Consider the following 18,544-nt stretch of genomic DNA (forward strand, 5'->3'; position numbering starts at 1 on the left):
ATTTGGAACTATTTTTTCCCCTGAAAGCAAAATTATTTTTTTCAAACTTCCAAAATATTTACCTTTTTCTGGCACATGTACTTTGCTTAAAGTAGAACTATTCTTAAAGAACAGAGCTTCTATTTTTAGGAACTCTAGAGACAATATATCACCTCAGCCTCTAGCACATTTACAGCAACTGTATTCATATGTGATGGGATGGTCTCAACCTTCTTTTCTGTATTAAGAGCCATTTCATGTGTAATTTTCGCAAATCGTTCAGCTAATATATATAAGCATGTTTAACTGAATGCATTTTCAATATTATAATTTTTATATACAACAAAGCCATAGTTGTTGCTTATTTATGTTATGCAACTTACAACCATTGGCAAAGCCAATCATCCCGACTTGTTGCAGGTATAATGTTACTGGTTGTATCTGATATATCACGACAAACAGCAAAATACCTGTAGGGTGGCACACGATGCTAAGCACAGATTTTGTTTACATGTTTTTAAGCCATGCCCTTAATTTTATCGGTCATGGCCCTTTTAGAGAACCCCCAAGTTTTTCATCCCACTTAAAGACCTGTACCCAGGCGATCCGTGTCAGTTATGTGTATACATCGCCCGAGTTCGATCTAAAAATCTATGTTTAGGTTTTGTTGCGTGTCTGTTTATAGTAGAGAAATACTGCTATTTAAAGAGAGAGCGAGACTGACTGACAGAGGGAGAAAGACTGACTGAAAGAGAGAGAGACTGACTTGGGGGGAGAGAGAGAGAGACGGACTATGAGAGACAGAGAGAGACAGACTGACACAGAGAGACTGACTGACTGAGAGAGAGACTGACAGTGAGTGACAGAGAGTGACTGTGACAGAGAGTGACTGACTGAGAGAGTGACTATCAGAATGAGGGACTGTCTGACAGAGATATTTACTGACAGAGAGAGAGATGGACTGAGGGAAAGAGACTGACAGAGAGACAGGGAGAGAGATTGACAGAGAGACAGAGAGAGATGGGCTGAGAGAGATAGAGAGAGACTGACAGAGAGGGAGAGAGACAGAGAGAGACAGACAGAGAGAGAGAGAGAGAGAAACTGACAGACCGAGAGACTGACTGGCAGAGGGAGAGAGTCTGTGGTGGAATTGGGGTCAAAGTGTGTATGGAGCTATGCAATGCCTCTTAAGATTGCTATTGTCTGCTAAAAAATGTATTGTCAAAATGTGCTCTTTGTAGTTGCATCTGCTTTTGAAATACAGCATTGCATAATGTTCTGAAAAAGTTTTTTTTACTCTAGCTCCGCCCCCGACTGACCCCGCCCCTTCTGGTGCGGCCCTCGGCCACAAACCACACTGTAATTTTGGCCCCGACAGAAAGATTGTGAGTACCCATGCCTTAAGCATACACACGGTGGTGGTTTTGGAGCGGAGGATTTGTGGATTTGTTGATGCGAGGAATATCAGCGAAGGCTTGGTTGGAAGAACGTAGCTGGCGGGATGGGGAGTAGAAGGATAGACGCGTGTTGAGGCATTCTGGTCCAAGTTCGTAAAGTGCTTTGTGTGCGTGGGTGAGGAGGCGGAACGTTATCCTCTTATTGATAGGGAGCCAGTGGAGGTCTTTTAGGTGACCGGAAATGTGGTCTTTACGCGGTATGTCTAGTATGAGTCTGGCTGATGCGTTGGAGTTTTTTCTGAAGTTTCGCGGTGGTACCGGCGTATAGGGTGTTTCCGTAGTCCAGGCGGCTTGTAACCAGTGCGTGAGTGACCGTCTTTCTGGTTTCGGTGGGAATCCAGGGAAATGTTTTTTTGAGCATGCGGAGGATGTTGAAGCAAGATGATGAAACTGCGTTGACTTGTCTGGTCATCGAAAGTGAGGAGTCCAGGATGACGCCCAGGTTCCGTGCGTGGTCAGTTGGGATGGGTGCTTTTCCTAGGGCAGCTGGCCACCAAGAGTCCTCCCAGGCGGAGGGAGAATTACCCAAGATGAGGACTTCTGTTTTGTCTGAGTTCAGTTTGAGACGTCTGAGCTTCATCCATTCGGTTACTTCTTTCATTCCTTTATGTAGGTTGGTTTTGGCGGTGTTTGGGTCTTTGGTGAGGGAGAGGATTAGTTGAGTGTCATCAGCGTAGGAGATGATGTTGAGGTTGTGTTGGCGTGCGATGGCCGCGAGGGGGCTCATGTATACGTTGAAGAGGGTGGGGCTGAGTGAAGATCTTGTGGTACGCCACAGATGACTTCGGTGGCCTCTGACTTGAACGGTGGGAGGCGGACTCTCTGGGTTCTTCCGGCAAGGAATGAGGTGATCCAATCCAGTGCTTTTCCTTGGATTCCGATGTTGTTGAGGCGTTGTAGAAGGGTGCTGAGGCAGACTGTGTCGAAGGCTGCGGAGAGGTCAAGGAGGATGAGGGCGACTGTGTCTCCATTGTCCAGTAGTGTTCGAATGTCGTCTGTTGCTGCGATGAGGGCGGTTTCAGTGCTGTGTTTGGCTCGGAAGCCGGACTGTGAAGAGTCGAGGGAGTTGTTGGTTTCGAGGAAGGCGGAGAGCTGGTTGTTGACTGCTTTCTCGATGACTTTGGCCGGGAATGGTAGGAGCGAAATGGGGCGGTAGTTTTTGAGTTCGGTGGGATCAGCTGTGGGTTTTTTCAGAAGGGCGCTGAGTTCGGCGTGTTTCCAGCTTTCCGGGAAGGTGGCGGATTTGAAGGAGCAGTTGATGACGTCTCGGAGATAGGGTGCTATGATGGAGTCTGCTTTGTTGAAGATGTGGTGAGGACATGGGTCTGTGGGGGATCCTGAGTGGATGGAGTTCATCATGGGAATGGTTTCCTCGGTGGAGATTGGGTTCCAGTCATTAAGGATGTTCAGGGGGGGTGAGGGTACGGCAGAAGGTTGGGTGGGTTGGTCTCCGGGTTGGTTGTCGAAGCTGTTGTGGATGTCTGCGATTTTGTCGTGGAAGAACGAAGCTAGGGAGTTGCAGAGGGTTTGAGAGGGAGTGATGTCGTTGGAGTTGGCAGTGGGGTTGGTAAATTCTTTGACTATGTTGAATAGTTCCTTGCTGTTGTGAGCGTTGTTGTCTAGTCGGTCTTTGAATGCGGCTTTCTTGGCAGTCCGGATCAGTTGATGGTGTATGCGGGTGGCGTTTTTGAAGGCGTTCCTGGTGCTGGTGTTTGGGTCTTTTTTCCAGGCTTTCTCAAGGGAGCGGCAGAGTTTCTTGGATTTCTTAAGATCATCGTTGAACCAGGGGACGTTTTTGCTGCTTAGTTTAATTTGACGTTTTTTCAAAGGGGCTAGGGTGTCGGCGCTGTTGGTTAGCCATTGAGTGAGTTTAATGGCTGCTTGGTTGGCGTTCGATGAGAGGGCAGGGGGGTTTTGAAGAAGTGCTGAGGAGATCTGGTTGATGGTGATTTTGTTCCAGTTTCTTCGCAGAGAAGGTTGAGGATGACTATGGGTTGTGGTCTTTTTGTAGACAAAGTGGACGCAGCTGTGGTCTGTCCAATGGAGAACTGAAGTGTGACTGAAGGAGATGTGTTTGCTAGAGGTGAAGATAGGGTCGAGTGTGTGTCCTGCGTTGTGGGTGGGGGTGTTTACAAGTTGTTTGAGTCCGAGGTTGGCGAGATTGTCCAGAAGGGTGATGGAGTTGTTGTCGTTGTTCTTTTCTAGGTGGAAATTGAGGTCTCCCAGTAGAATGTAGTCCTCGGAGGGGAGGGCGTGAGGGGTGATGAAGTCAGTGATGTCTTCACTGAATTGTGTACGGGGTCCTGGTGGCCTTTATAGGAGGGTGCCTCTGAGTGTGGTCTTGGGGTCGGTGTGGATCTGGAAGTGAAGGTGTTCGGCACTAGTGAGGTTGTCGGCTGAGCTGGTTGAGACACGGATGGTGTTCTTATGGACGATGGCGATGCCTCCACCTGTTTGGATGGTGCGGTCCTTACGGATGATCTTGTAGCCGTCCTGGATGGCTATGGTGATGTCCGGAGCTGAGGAGGCGTTCATCCAGGTTTCTGTCAGGAAGGCGACGTCTGGAGAGATGGTGTCTAGTAGATTCCAAAGGTCGATGGTGTGTCTGTGGACCGAATGGGTGTTGAGCAGGAAGCATTTTAGGTAGTTGGTGTCGGATCTCTGTTTGGTGGTAGTGGGTGTGGCGTGGGCCTTGGTGCTGTCATACTTGCAAGAGTTGCATGTGAAGGGTCCATGGGTGTGTCCAGGTGCGGCTCGGGCGCAGGTGGGGAGTCGCCCGGGGTTTAGTGCTAGGAGGGTGGTGGAGTCGTAAGTAATGCGGGAGGGGTGGGTGGGGCGAGGAACAGGGGGTCTGGCGCTGGGCGCGGTCTTGGCGCGGACGGGCGTAGACTGGCGTACCTTTGGTGCACCTTCGGCGCGGCCGCAGCGCGTGGACGCTGCACGTTGGGACATCTGCCTTAAATGGATAGTGGAGGGGGCGGAGCGTGGGAGGGTCAGCTGGGAGGCGGGATCCAGGTGGAGGGAGGGTCTAGGAGCACACACAAAATGGCAGCAACAACAACAACAAATGCAGCAATGCACTTTACAATGCGAGTAATCCAATTTAAATAAACAATGCCCAGCAAAGCGGTGCGCGATGACCAGAATGCAATACAAAATGCCCGTAGACCTAATATAAGCAAAAGATCGAAAAGCACAATGCCCAGCAGTGCGGAGAATGTTACAATACCAATCGCCAATGGAGGAGGGAGGTGGGGGGGAGCGGCCGCTTCTGTCGAGGACAGGACGGTCACCTCTCTCCGTGTGGTGGGGACGCTGAGTAGTTCCGGTGGGAGGGGCAGCTGGGAGGCGGGATCCAGGTGGAGAGAGGGTCTAGGAGCACACACAAAATGGCAGCAACAACAACAGAAAAATGCAGCGATGCCGTGCGAGGTTGGGGCCCAAACCTGATTAAAATGGAGCGCTATGGGGATGAATGTAGGCAGTGGTGGCAGGAAGTGCTGTGTAGCAGAGAAGGTGCTACAATTAGGAATGCACCCAGCGGCAGTGAAATTGTTAGGGGAGATGCCCAGCAGTACAAGGTAGTTATGAACAGCAGAAAGTACCTCTTTAAACACGTGGTAAAGTTAAAACAAACACAAAGCCCAGCAGTGCGGTGCGCGATGAAAAGAATGCACTTTACAATGCGAGTAATCCAATTTAAATAAACAATGCCCAGCAAAGCGGTGCGCGATGACCAGAATGCAGTGCAAAATGAGCTTGCTCCAATTTAAATAAACAATGCCCAGCAAAGCGGTGCGCGATGACCAGAATGCAATACAAAATGCTCGTAGAGCTAATGTAAGCAAAAGATCGAAAAGCACAATGCCCAGCAGTGCGGAGAATGTTACAATACCAAGTCTTTTCTCCTGCCGAGAAATCCAGCTCCGGTGTTCTCAGCCGCCTTCGCGGGCTGCTGGGATATCGAGTCCTGAAAGAGAGATACCAGACCTCCTGCATTCTATTACCCAGGTACGGAGCTGACTAAACCCTTAAAGAGAATTCTTGAGTCAGATTCTTGGCAAAACCAACTTAACTTAAACTGCTACTTACTTACTCCTTCCCACGTATTAGGTCAGGTACACCGGGGTAGGCGTAGTTAGAAGCACCAGTTGAGTACGATTAGTCAATGTATATATGTATGTATATATTTTATCCATTTTAAAGTATCTTATGGCTAAGAAACCATATCAATGCTTTTACAGTATTATTTCATAATATTCCTTTTACTGTACGCACTTTACTTTACATTAAGTATTGCAATTATGGCAATTTATTTCTCTTGCATGAGAAAGAAGACTGCTCAATAAATTAGACCTTTTATTGAAATTGAAAACGCCCGTCTCTCTTTTCTCTGCACTCTGGTGAAACTAAGTACTCACGATTGACTGAGTGAAATAGCTGTCTATTGTTTTCACACGACTCTAGAGATACACTCTTATTCTGAGGGAGCAAAGTTGTCATGTTATATGGTTGTCAGAAGCTAATCCCTTCTTCTCTATCCAGGGAGGTTAAACTCCTCCTCGTTTATTCGAGAAAGTTTCTAGTGACCTCTGAGCTAGCTGGCAAACCTTAAGTCTAATATAGCCAGTAGAGACCTAGTCGACCTCAGTCCTACGTCTACACTGCTGTATATATTATTCCAATGCGCAGAGCCTATTGGGAATATAGGAACTACACTACAGTTGTGTGTCTGGTTGTCTGTGTTTATGTGTGTGTAATTGTGTGTGTGTGGGTGTGTGTGGTTGTGTGTGTGTGGTTGTGTGTGTGTGGTTGTGTGTGTATGGTTGTGTGTGGTTGTGTGTGTGTGTGGTTGTGTGTGGTTGTTTGTGTGGTTCTGTGTGTGGTAGTGTGTGTGTGGTTCTGTGTGTGTGGTTCTGTGTGTGATGTGAGGTTGTGTGTGTGGTTGTGTGTGGTTCTGTGTGTGGTTCTGTGTGTGTGGTTGTGTGTTTGTTGTGTGTTCTGTGGGTGTGGTTGTGTGTGTGTGTGTGTGGTTGGGTGTTTGGTTGTGTGTATCTGTGTGGTTGTGTGTGTGTGTGTGGTTGTGTGTGTGTGTGTGAAATGAAATGAAATGAAATGAAATGAATGAAATGAAAAACAATTTTTAACGCGCAACTAAGCCCAGGTGGGCGTCAAGGCGCATAACCAAATAATACCGGCTAACAGAGAATAATCCTAATTACGGATATGCCCTGACAAAACACCAGGTCTTGAGCGCTTTTTTAAAAGAAGACAGAGAGGGTTGCATCTTAATCTCAAGAGGTAACAAGTTCCATAGTTTGGGGGCAGCAATGGAAAAAGCTCTGTTTCCCCAGCGAACCCTTTTGGCACGTGGGACAACCAACAAATTCATCTCTGAAGATCTCAAAGATCTACCAGGCTGGTAACGAGTCAGCAAGGCACCAAGGGGATCAGAAGAACCCTCTGCCAAAGCTCGATAGACAAGACAAAGGATCTTAAATGAGATCCTGAGATGAATGGGGAGCCAATGAAGGCTCTTTCTGGCCATCGTAGCAGATGAAGCTTTGGGAAGTGCTAAGACAAAACGAGCAGCCGCATTTTGAACGACCTGTAATCGCTGAATAAGCCCCTTGTTGGAGTCTACATAAAGCGCATTACAGTAGTCCAACCTTGAACCTATCAATGCCACTGCCACCCGTTTACGTGCTGAGGGAGAGAGATAGTGAAGAATCCTCCTGAGAATCTTTAACACCCCCCAGCAGGTGGCCACCGTACAGTTGACCTGCAGAGTCATGGATAAGGAGGTGTCAAAGATTACCCCAAGAATTCTTGCTGACTGGGAGGGAGATGGACAGGTTCCCAATGAGGCCGGCCACCACTCATCCGACCAAATATCCTGGTCCTTGCCAAAGTGTGTGGTTGTGTGTGCGTGTGTGGTTGTGTGGCAATGTGTGTGGTTGTATGCGGTTGTTTGTGTGGTTGTGTGTGGTTGTGTGTGTGGTTCTGTGTGTGTGGTTGTGTGTGTGATGTGAGGTTGTGTGTGTGGTTGTGGTTGTGTGTGTGTGGTTGTGTGTGTGGTTGTGTGTGTGTGTGGTTGTGTGTTTGTTGTGTGTGTCTGTGGGCGTGGTTGTGTGTGTGTGTGGTTGGGTGTTTGGTTGTGTGTATCTGTGTGGTTGTGTGTGTGTGTGTGTGTGTGGTTGTGTGTGTGATTGTGTGTGTGTGTGTATGTGTGGTTGTATGTGTGGTTGTGGTTATGTGTGTGTAGTTGTGTGGTAATGTGTGTGGTTGTGGTTATGTGTGTGGTTGTGGTTATGTGGGTGACAGTAATACTAAAAGCATCTCAAAATAAAGAAACACAAACATTGAGTTTGTGGAAAGAGAAAGCACGTAGTAAGTCAAACGGGTGCAGCAAAGCATTAACACAACAACATGTTCTTTGATGTTCTTTGAATGAGACCATCAAAGGGGCGCCGCGAAAGTGATTGCGGGCGAAAGTGAGAGTTATCGCGGGCGCCTAATGAGCATGACGAGGTTTGCCATATGGCGCCTCTGCCCCTAAGGGCTTGCCCGCGCACATGCACTGTAGCTCCAGGCTGGCCATGGTAGCATTTTTTGAGCCCTCACTAAAAGTCTCGCCAGACCAACGCATGCGCTGAGTCAGGAGAGACCTAAAAAACTAAACAAAATGCAACAAAACTAGAAAATGCATTTCCAAATGCTGCAAAAGAGAAACAGTTAACACAAATGAAAAATATTAAACTTTGTTGGTACCTTAGTAATGTGCTTACTTCTGGGCTTCACTCCATCTGCAGCAATAACGCTCTGAAAGGAGATATTACCGCAGTGAGTCTCAAGAGTCTTAAGGGTTACTGGTCACAGTCACGAAGACTGTGGTGTCGGAAGATATCTTTCTCTTATTTGGCTTTATAGTTCCACCAGTCACGCCATCGCTTTTAGCAGACATGCTACTGTTTGTGTAGGAGGGTGGATACCTGACTATGGTTACCCCCAACTTTTTGCCTAGTGTTTTGCTGGTTTTCTGACTTAGTTGAACTGGGGCCCTGCTATTCAGGACCCCAGGCCCACTGCTCTCTCTGTAAAATTCATGTACCTTAGTGTCCCAGGGGGGGGGGGGGGGGTTGCTCAGCTGGTAACTGCCCTTCAGATACTACAGGACTCAGAGTAAACACAAAGACTGGATCCTTGATTAGAGATTTTAGCGAGGGTTTTATTGGGATATAGGTCTTCCTCTGCATAACAAACAGAGTGTTCAGGGGGGGGGTTTAGTCTCTATACAAGGGTTCTCATTGACGATAACAAAGTACTGGTAACCGGGGAGTGCTGTGGACTTTCGTTGGTCTAGTCCGTAGTGCCGCTGTCACTGAGGAAGGTTTCCGGTCTTGGTAATCCGCCGGTAGCTGGGGTCTTCCTCGTCGGGACCACAATACCCAGGAAGCAAAAAGGGAGAAGACAACGGTTACTGGGACGTCCAGTATAACCAATGGAGGGGTAGGGGAAGTGAAGGGAACCAAGTGCCAGTGAAACTGTACCTAACGTCACGTAGTGCTCTCAGTGCTCGTGAGGGACGCTTTATACACTCGGCAGCGGTTTTCACTCGGTAGGGAGACTACTCCGTCCCACCCACCCCGCAACTCTGCCCCGTACCTTGTTAAGCCACGTTCCTCCCTCGGGACCGTGGCGGGGCGATGCACCGAAACGTTGGCCTCCAGGCTTGATGATTTCAGCTGGGCTTGTCTGCGTTCCGTCCTCCACCTCCGGATACACGCTCGCGTTGTTCCTTCTCCTCACCGCACCGTCTTCCTCCAGGGAAACGCTGTCCGTCGATGATGAAACACTTCCGCCTTTTGACGTCCCTCCGCAGAAAGGGGGCGGGGCTGCGCCGTCCTCGTCGATCCAGTTAAAGGAGTCAGGTCCCGTTTCAGGTGGTGTCCAGCAGCCGTCCTGTTTCTCTCTCCACGTGTTCTCTGGCAGCTGTGGGGACAACGGGCAAGGTGAGAGAGGGTCGGCGGACCACCACTCCGGGTCGTTGTGGGGTTCTCCTAGGTCAAGCGCCCCGTCACACTTAGGTACATATCTAATTGGATACTGAGTCACCTTATCAGTCCCTGTACAGTGTACCTTAGGTACCCAGGGCATAGGTGTACCCAGGGCCTACCAGGGGCTGCAGCATGTATTATGCCACCCCTGGCTGGCCATCCAAATCTGACACAACTGGCTGCACGACAGCTGGGGCAAGGTGGTGTAATCACCCTTTGCTTTAGATATAGTATTCCTATATCTAACCCTAAAATGGACACATGTATTCCTATAAGTCACTCCTATGGCAGGCCTTAACAATCCTGAAGGCAGAGTGCTTGGAATCCTGTGAGATGGTGCTCTGGCATGAGCTGAGCCCGTCTGCAGCTTGCGGAACCAAGTCCTAATAGCTGTTCTATGATAATGCGTACCATATACTCTTACGTGCATTATAATCCTCGCGGTTATTTGCCAACTCTGGTATCGCTTTATCAAAACATGTCGAGTAAGGTGTCATACGAATTGGAATACTAACCCCTCGCCAATTCTGGCGATGGGGTTAGCATTCCACCCTTCTAGAGGGACACGACATGTATGTAACTGTGACCCCGGGTTAAAGTTAACTCGAGCCTCAGCATCACAAAATGGATGCTGTCACCACAGACACAAGTCTGACCCCCTGCAGCTGGGAGTCCTTCCAGCGAGGGGAGCTTGGACAAAGGGTTTCCTGTCAGGGGGCGGTGCTAGCACCATCCCAGACAGGGTTTTGTGTATCCCAGGTAGGCAGGGCTTTACAGGAAGGTGACTGCAAGTGGCACCCCGGTGCTCACTGTGCATATGCCGGCTTGAACCAGTTCCAGGGGCACATGAGCCCCTGAGCTGGGGAAAGTCCGAACAGGGGAGAGGGGTGTAACCACCCCCCTTCCTGGTCCCATCCATGGGCAGGACCTAGTCGCGTACCAGCCCCTTTCTTTAGAATAAAGGTAGGAGCGGGGACCATTCCAAATCAGATCATCTTTGAATCCAGAAACTACTTTCTACGAAAGGAACTCTCGACTTCTTCTTAAGATTCTCCCTTGTGGCTAAGGAGTAGCCACCCTGCACCCGCAGGCACCATCCAAGCATCGCGGTCTGCTGTAAGTCTCTCCTCCGGATCAAGACTGCCCAGCTCGACGAGAACCGGCTTCCCTGGTACCTCTGACCTCTACCTGCATCATCAGCCCAGCTGAGATTCGTGTGACGAGACCTCGAGGGACCGGCCATCTTCAAGACTACACAACGCTTGCCCAGCACGACCGCCGAGGGATCCCCGAGTGAGTGCTTTGGGGTTTGAGAAGCCCTAACCCTGAGCAGCTCCAGCACCGAAGTCCAGCCCCCCAGCATCCACGAGATCTGCGTGGGGCCCTTCTGTGCTTTGCTGCTCACCGCGTTGTCCGGCTACTTGCCTGCTGTCTTGTGGCCCTCTTGACGACGATCCACAACATTTCCACCACTGGTCTGGTTGCTCCAGACTGGCCCTTGCTCCCCTTCAACAGAAGAGCACCCTGGACCCTCCTGGTCCACTCCAGACGCCATCTTGAGTCCACCGCGTGGGCTTGCATTTGCCAAGAGTTGTTGCCCCAATCCTGGGTACAGCATCGTCGACAGCAGATACCTTCGTGGGACAGCTCGCACCTCCATCCTGGTCGCCGACAGCGCCTCCTGGTCCGAGAGACTGCAGAGCCCAGCGTCGCCCACTCACCTGGTCGAGGTGACTTCATCCGGTGCCATCCTGGTGCCCATCTAATCACTGGTTAGTGATTCGGAACTTGGTCCCCTCTGCTTACAGGTATCCTTCTTCACCGATCCAGGCTTGGATCCCATCGAACTTCATCACTGGTCGCCTGCCAGCAACTTCTTCTTTCAGGCTCCATAGACTGTAACGAGGATTCCCGACGTCTTTTGAACCCTATGCAGCCGCAGTCCCTGGGCTAGGTAACTTCGGCAGTTCGGTGCTCCAGCATAGCTTAACTATCTAAGTGTCCAGATCCTTTTTCGTTTCAGCTCTACCTAGTCGGATTCGTCCGATAACACTAACTTTACGATTTCTAGCATCCATAGGCTTTGTCCCGCATCCCGCGTGAGAGTGCACACTCTGCACCCGATCCCCCTAGGCCTCCTGCTCCTAACCTGATAGGCTTTGTCCCGCATCCCGCGTGAGAGTGCACACTCTGCACCCGATCCCCCTAGGCCTCCTGCTCCTAACCTGAAGGTTCAGTAGTGTAGTCCTAGCGATCCTAAAGCCTCTGAGATTAGTTACTTACCTGCTAGTATTTCGCATTCCACTGTTGTAGTATATGGTTTTTCGTGCCCCTCGGGCATTTGTGTAAATTGTGCGAACTTAAGTATTTTCGTAAGAGCTTTGTATTGTGCTTAGCACCCTGTCCTCATAAAGAGTCCAGAGTTGTTGTGTTCTAAATAAATATCTGTTTATTTTCATAACAACTTGTGTGGTGTCCTTTCACTTGGTGTTCAAGGGGTATATGTGATGGTATAACAGCTGGCTTAACACGCCCTCTAGAGCTTAGCCTAAAGACTGCTCGTATCCACGCTACTAGGATAGCTGGTCTATAAGGTTGACTTACAACCAATCATCAATAAGGGTGGTTTGGACTGATACATAGTGTTCACTAGAATAGTGAGCACTGCATATCAGGCCAACTTCTCACAGTTTGCATCATCACAACTTCAGGCAGACCAGCAATTCGGATATCACCACTCAAATTGGGTGAATATTTAACAAGTACGGTCTCGGCTTACCAAGTAGAACAAAAGAATCGGGTCTCATAACCATACCCATAACCACAGTTAGCTCTGCCGCCACTTGAGCACACCCAAACACCTCAGCACTTAAGCACCAGTCCCAGGGGAGACCATCTGTGATGTCCTTGTTAACTTGCACCATTCCTGGGTCATCACAAGCAGCATCATGGCCAGCGTCCAACACCGCGACCACAAACATTCATGAACATCCAAATCCTCGTTACCCAAACTACCCAAAAATGGCTTTTTTGAGGAATCTCTACCTCAGCAGGAGGATTTCCCTCTGTACTGCTTGTAAGAGGCAGGCTGCGCCTGTCGAAACGACTGCTGTTGCAGGGAGGAGGTGTAACGCGGTTGGCCCTGATAGGGATGGTACTGCTGATATTGGTTGTAACATCCCCGAAAGGAAGAGGAGGAGGCACGACCCCTCGCACCCCCAAAGGGCTGCATTTTAAACTGTACAGTAGACACTACACACTACACACGGACCCGAGAGGCCTAGAATTTAGACTTTGGCATTCCAAAGGAAGATCAAGACTGGCAGCGGTCCTGTGAACTAACATGCATGGTTTCTAGTAATGCCCATTTTCGAATGATACATTGTAATTTTCTGTGAAGAACCTACTTAATGCCACAAGACCTTTATCGAATGGTCGGGTCTTGCCCAGATGTATGCCTGAGCTGCAACACTGTGGGGGCTGATTTCTTACATTAACGATGGCCCTGCGATGCAATACACACCTTCTGGCAACAAGCTGTCGAAGAAATGGTGCATGCCACACAACTAAGTATTGAGCTGAGACCCAAAAGCAATTTATTAGGCCTCTTTAGATGCCAGAAGGGCGCAAGATAACCTATAAATTTGGTCAGTCGCCTATGGTACTGGCATGACGTAAAAATGCAATCACATGGCTGTCCCAGCATGCCCCAATGATTGCGCTCTGGCATAGAGATGCGCTCGACTGAGCCCTAGCTGAGGAGACACATATGTGCCTTAGCAGAAAGGATGACATATTTGAGGATACACTAAACACTTGCCGTGCTCATACAGATAACTCTTAGCTCCTGCTTCCCGAGTGACAACAGACACAGACTCTGGCTCTGAAACTGACGAGGCAGAACACTACGACACTGGGGACGAGCAGGGCGGTGTCTCCACATGATAATTATAAGGTACATTCCCAATTAGGGGAATGGGACACTTATTGATCACCTGGAGAATCGGAAAGCAGATTAGTGCATGTGTAATTATTGACTGCTTCTTGATTAACCTACTTACGTAGAACATATTGGTATGATATGCCTATGTATACTCTGACTGCCAGGTTGTATGTTGTTAAAATTAAAATAAAGTTCTAAAAAAAAAAAACAAAGCCATTACATTGTGGGTGGTAGAGGGTGGTAAACCGGTAATTCACGCCACACTCCTTCGACATGTGTTTCAAGTAGCCAGACATGAAGTTGGTACCTCTGTATGACACCACCTCCTTAGGGAAGCCCACCCTGGTAAAGATGCTAATGAGGGCTCTAGCCACTGCAGGGGCAGTGGTAGTCCAGAGGGGAATAGCCTCAGAATACCTGGAGGCATGATCTACTACCAGCAGAACTGTTCCCTGATGCTGGGGTCAAGGGGACCAACAATGTCAATCATTGCCTTTTCAAAGGGAACGCCAACAACTGGAAGCGGGATTAAGAGGGCCTTTGGGTGCCCACCTGTCATGCCGCTGGCTTGACAGATGGGACAGGAGTTACAAATCTCCTTCACCTTCTGGTGCATTCCTGGCCTTTAGTTCCGGTCTGGTCAAGGTGTCCAGCTATGGGGATGCCACAACCAGGTCCTCTAGGAAAGATACAAACAAGTTTGCCCCACTGAAGGGAAGATAGCTTAACAGGAGCTTCTGAGAGTTACTTACCTTCAAGATATGCTTCGTGGCTGCTTTCACTGATCTTAAAGAAGATGTGGCTGCACAGACGCCAAACAATATGTCATATACAACTCTGACCCGAAGTTCTATCATGGAAAGCAGAGAAGAACAGTCTGTTCTTTTATAATCTCAAAGAGACTGGACAGAATAAGTTGTATATGTGGCTGCTTATAATGCACAAATGGAGGTGCAGGAACTGCCCAAACGCCCGAGGCTCTACCACTCTCCTAGTGACACAAGGTTTGGGGTCTTTGGCCTCAGTGTAAAGGATTTCCTCCTCCCAATACGTCCTGTGGGCACCACTGCCATCACCTCCTTCCTGTGCTGCAGCTTGCAGTCACAGGTTTTCAAGAGTGGGACAGGTTTTCTGTCCCTGGCACAGATCTTCCCTAGAGGGTCGCCCCAGGGCGAAAAGCTCATCCTGATAAAACTTCAGCCCCTGAGGCTCAGTTGTCTCTGGGGTTGACCCTTCTTCCTCCTGAGGAGAACGGTCTGGTGTCTGACTAGAAGCCGGTTCTCCAGTTTTCCTGCCTTTTCTCTTGGAGGACTGGGGCATTATTCCAGACTTCAGCACCTCTTTTACACCTGGGCTCTGCTCTGTGCTATGGTTTTCACACTCACACCCAGTGTGAGGTTCCAAGCATTTCTGCATGGATCCTCAGTTCTGCCTCAGCCCAGGCTAAGGGATCCAAATCATTGCCAAGAAAACAATAAACTAGTATGGATGAAGACACTGCTACCTCTTCGTTGCCAGCAACTCCTCCCAAATCAAAATACACCCTCACCTGCGGGATGGGTTTTTGTCACATTTTCAGCATTGATGACTGGAAAGGTCCTTCCAGGCAGATGCTGTTCTAAGGAAACTATCTGCTCAGTCACCATGGTGATGCTGGCGCCAGTGTCTCTTAAGGCCTCCACCCTAACCCCATGTGCATGTTAGTGGGCCAGGCAGCTAAGGTGGCTAAGGCCACATCCCTACTTGAGTCGGCTAAGAGAGCTCATTGGCATGGCCATTGCTCTGCTGAGATCCCATCTGGAGATTGGCAGCTGCAGGTGGACCAGGGGTATATTTCTTGTTTTTACAGCTAGAGTCTCAAGGTCAGTGACCAAGTGACCTACAGCCATGGCACCAAGCCCATCTTAGGATCCCAGTTCTTACCCTGGTACGCACCCTTTGGCTGTCAAGAGTCTCTGGGCCCACTCTCTTGAACAGGTTTTTTTCGGGTTACCCCATTTCCCTAGAGTCGCTTTCTGGCCTCTTTCTTTTGGTCTCCTCCCACCAGCAGGAGTCTTGGTCACCCTTGTTTTGACCCAGTGGTCGGCCTTCTCCCCCAACTCTTGAGGAGAAAGTGGACCAAGGTCTACCAGGAATTGATGTAGCTTCCCTTGGTAACAATTACTTAACAGATGCTCCTTCATTACCAAATGATAAAGCCCTTCAAAGGCATCCACATTCTTACCTACTAACCAATCTCCTACTGATTTCAGTGAATACTCTACAAAATCAACCCAGGCCTGCCTTTGGGTTTTACGAGCCTCTCTGAAACTGGTGCTATACTCCGTACTGAATCCAAAGCCCTCACTTAGGGGACCCTTCATGAGGTCATAGGATTGAACCTCTTTCTCACCGAGTGTCAGGAGTCTATCCCTGCACTTTTCTGAGAACATTTCCCACAGGATAGCACTCCACGGTTTCCTGTGGACCTGCCTGCTAAGACAGGCCTGTTCAAAAGCAATGAACCACTTGGTGATATCATCACATAAATAATCCCTTTTGGTTTTTTAGGGTCAAAGGAATCTACTTTCTCCTTATTTATGGTTGTGATGCCACCAAAGATGGGTCCTCGGCCAAACTCCTTTCTCTCTCTTCTGTAGCTAGGAGTTGGGCTTCTAGAGCTGCCCTCCTGGCTAGTCTTTGCAGATCAAGCTCTTCGTCTGAAGAGGCTTCTTTGTCTTGGGGTGTCACACTGTCGCTCCCACTGTCAGTATTTTGATCTGTAAGATCAGTCATCCTCTGGATGCTCTTTGTCATATTCTGCCAAAAGATCCTGGAGCTTTGCTTTGGTCGGGTTTGACCCAGTCCTGAGCCTATAGGTTTTACCCAAGCCTCTGAGCTATTTTATACTTAAAGACATAAGGTGTGAGGTCGATTTCCTTCACCTGTATCAGCTCTTCTGAGTGACTACTTCTAGCACTCATTGTCTTTACAAAGTTGGGAACCTTTTTGGAAAGGAAAAATCCCTAATACTGGTTTCCAAACTACAGCAAGAGTTTGACTTTTGAAACAGCTGTACTCAAGGGGACCGAACCAGGGCCCTGACATATTTCAAAATGTGGAAAAATAGTCAATTTGCAAAACTACAATTTAACGAAAGGCAATTTCTGGATTGAATCTTGTTGTCACTTATTGTCAGAGTGGACCAGCAAACGCAAAGTCGTGTACCCTACCACTGCGCCATCAGTGTAGGAAGCTAACTCTCTATATACTACACCAAAAAGAGTTAGAGTGTGTCGTGTACCCCACCGCTGCGCCACCAGTGTAGGAAGCTGGCTCTCTAAATACTATACCAAAAAGAGGTAGAGTGTGTCGTGTACCCTACCGCTGCGCCACCAGTGTAGGAAGCTGGCTCTCTATATACTATACCAAAAAGAGGTAGAGTGTGTCGTGTACCCTACCGCTGCGCCATCAGTGTAGGAAGCTAACTCTCTATATACTACACCAAAAAGAGTTAGAGTGTGTCGTGTACCCCACCGCTGCGCCACCAGTGTAGGAAGCTGGCTCTCTAAATACTATACCAAAAAGAGGTAGAGTGTGTCGTGTACCCTACCGCTGCGCCACCAGTGTAGGAAGCTGGCTCTCTATATACTATACCAAAAAGAGGTAGAGTGTGCCGTGTACCCTCCCGCTGCGCCACCAGTGTAGGAAGCTGGCTCTCTATATACTATACCAAAAAGAGGTAGAGTGTGTCGTGTACCCTACCGCTGCGCCACCAGTGTAGGAAGCTGGCTCTCTATATACTATACCAAAAAGAGGTAGAGTGTGTTGTGTACCCTCCCGCTGCGCCCCCAGTGTAGGAAGCTGGCTCTCTATATACTATACCAAAAAGAGGTAGAGTGTGCCGTGTACCCTCCCGCTGCGCCACCAGTGTAGGAAGCTGGCTCTCTATATACTATACCAAAAAGAGGTAGAGTGTGCTGTGTACCCTACCGCTGCGCCACCAGTGTAGGAAGCTGGCTCTCTATATACTATACCAAAAAGAGGTAGAGTGTGTCGTGTACCCTCCCGCTGCGCCACCAGTGTAGGAAGCTGGCTCTCTATACACTATACCAAAAAGAGGTAGAGTGTGTCGTGTACCCTCCCGCTGCGCCACCAGTGTAGGAAGCTGGCTCTCTATATACTATACCAAAAAGAGGTGAAGTGTGTCGTGTACCCTCCCACTGACCCGCCAGTGTAGGAAGCTGGCTCTCTATATACTATACCAAAAAGAGGTAGAGTGTGTTGTGTACCCTCCCGCTGCGACCAGTGTAGGAAACTGGCTCTCTATATACTATACCAAAAAGGAGGGAGAGTGTGCCGTGTACCCTCCCGCTGCGCCACCAGTGTCGGAAGCTGGCTCTCTATATACTATACCAAAAAGAGGTAGAGTGTGCCGTGTACCCTCCCGCTGCGCCACCAGTGTAGGAAGCCGGCTCTCTATATACCATACCAAAAAGAGGTAGTGCGTGCCGTGTACCCTACCGCTGCGCCACTAGTGTAGGAAGCTGGCTCTCTATATACTATACCAAAAAGAGGTAGAGTGTGTCGTGTACCCTCCCGCTGCGCCACCAGTGTAGGAAGCTGGCTCTCTATACACTATACCAAAAAGAGGTAGAGTGTGCCGTGTACCCTCCCGCTGCGCCACCAGTGTAGGAAGCCGGCTCTCTATATACTATACCAAAAAGAGGTAGAGTGTGTCGTGTACCCTACCGCTGCGCCACCAGTGTAGGAAGCTGGCTCTCTATATACTATACCAAAAAGAGGTAGAGTTTGTCGTGTACCCTCCCGCTGCGCCACCAGTGTAGGAAGCTGGCTCTCTATATACTATACCAAAAAGAGGTAGAGTGTGTTGTGTACCCTCCCGCTGCGACCAGTGTAGGAAGCTGGCTCTCTATATACTATACCAAAAAGGAGGGAGTGTGCCGTGTACCCTCCCGCTGCGCCACCAGTGTCGGAAGCTGGCTCTCTATATACTATACCAAAAAGAGGTAGAGTGTGTCGTGCACCCTACCGCTGCGCCACTAGTGTAGGAAGCTGGCTCTCTATATACTATACCAAAAAGAGGTAGAGTGTGTCGTGTACCCTCC

The 18,544-nt window shown here is 49.2% G+C and overlaps 1 protein-coding gene across 2 annotated transcripts in view; it reads right to left on the minus strand.

Moving 5' to 3' along the window:
* LOC147737042 (uncharacterized) overlaps positions 1-18,544 on the minus strand; it is a 448,671-nt gene that overhangs the window by 405,285 nt on the left and 24,842 nt on the right. The window contains exon 4 of one of the 2 annotated variants that reach the window (XM_086960806.1): positions 8,208-8,258. The exons of the other annotated variant lie outside the window; for it this stretch is intronic. The gene's annotated coding sequence lies outside the window, so the exon portion shown is untranslated. The remainder of the gene's footprint in view (positions 1-8,207; positions 8,259-18,544) is intronic. 2 annotated transcript variants of the gene reach the window in all.

This window comes from Lissotriton vulgaris, chromosome 1_1, assembly GCF_964263255.1.
Source record: "Lissotriton vulgaris chromosome 1_1, aLisVul1.2, whole genome shotgun sequence".
Taxonomy (NCBI): domain Eukaryota; kingdom Metazoa; phylum Chordata; class Amphibia; order Caudata; family Salamandridae; genus Lissotriton; species Lissotriton vulgaris.